At 43.4% G+C, this 1048-nt stretch overlaps 1 pseudogene; it reads right to left on the bottom strand.

Moving 5' to 3' along the window:
* Nucleotides 1-679: 679 nt before the first annotated feature.
* On the bottom strand, nucleotides 680-967 carry LOC102855986 (annotated as a pseudogene).
* Nucleotides 968-1048: the final 81 nt, after the last annotated feature.

The raw sequence follows: 1048 nt of genomic DNA, 5'->3' as shown, positions 1-1048 counted from the left end.
CAATGATTTGTGAAGACATGAAACCCCATAGGTACCCCAGAACAGCCTCTGATTTCTTTCTCTGTTATGAACTTCCTTCTGTTAATAGACATTGTCCTTATCTGCCACCTCAAGCCAACAATGACTCCTTTTTTCACTAAGTTTTTCTCTGTTTATGAGCAAATGAAAAGTAAATAAATCTTGCCAGCTTTTTCTGCCTCTTCAAGCTACCATAATATTTCTCCTTTTTTCCCCCAGTGAGGTTACTTGAAAGTTGCCTACTATTTTTGGCATCCATACTTCTGTTACTATTGTTGCTAGCTGTCAATGAGTTGCCACCTCACTCATGTCAAGCCCATGCACAACACTTTAAGTTCTGTCTAGGCTTGAACCATCCTCATGATTGTTTGCATGTTGGACGTTTGGGGTTTTTTTTTGTGTGTGTTAAAACAAAAGGAATTTATTTATTGAGGGCAATAGGATGCAAACAACATAAAAATCAAAAGCTTATGAAGCATCTCACTGACTATTCTTACTCTACTTGTCAAAAGGGGGTTGAATTTTATCTGTATATATTCTAAGGACTCCGATCTGCTCACCCATAAAATCCTTGAACAGGGACGTTGGGGGACAGATGCCTTAAGGAGCTCTGGGATAACTCTGGATGGGATGAGAGTGTTTCCTGAAATGCTGCCTAAGTCTACTTCCGTCCCTTTTGCTTCATAGGTACTACTACAAAACAGTCGTTGCAGGCGATGGTGAGGCCTGCAATCAGAGAAAAGAAGCTCTGAAAGCTGCCTCGGTACTGGCCCAAGTCTGTCATTATTTTGTCCACAGCCATAGGGTCTTTTTGGTGTTCCAAAATCCCGGGGAACTCCTTCTCCATGAGCACTTTCAGGTCGTCCTTGGTTGGGTAGCATTAGTCTCCAGCAAATTTGTGAAATGTGAACATCGTTGTTTCCATGGCGTGTTCCATCTGAGATGGCATTTTGGTGAGGTTTTGGCGGGGGCTCGGCGCAGACTGTCAGCGAGCGGGACAGACTCTGAGGGAACCAGACATCGGGCAGTG

Source organism: Elephantulus edwardii, unplaced genomic scaffold, assembly GCF_000299155.1.
Source record: "Elephantulus edwardii isolate Elephantulus edwardi_28Jun2011 unplaced genomic scaffold, EleEdw1.0 scaffold00220, whole genome shotgun sequence".
Taxonomy (NCBI): Eukaryota; Metazoa; Chordata; class Mammalia; order Macroscelidea; family Macroscelididae; genus Elephantulus; species Elephantulus edwardii.
This window is presented reverse-complemented; position numbering and strand designations above follow the sequence as displayed.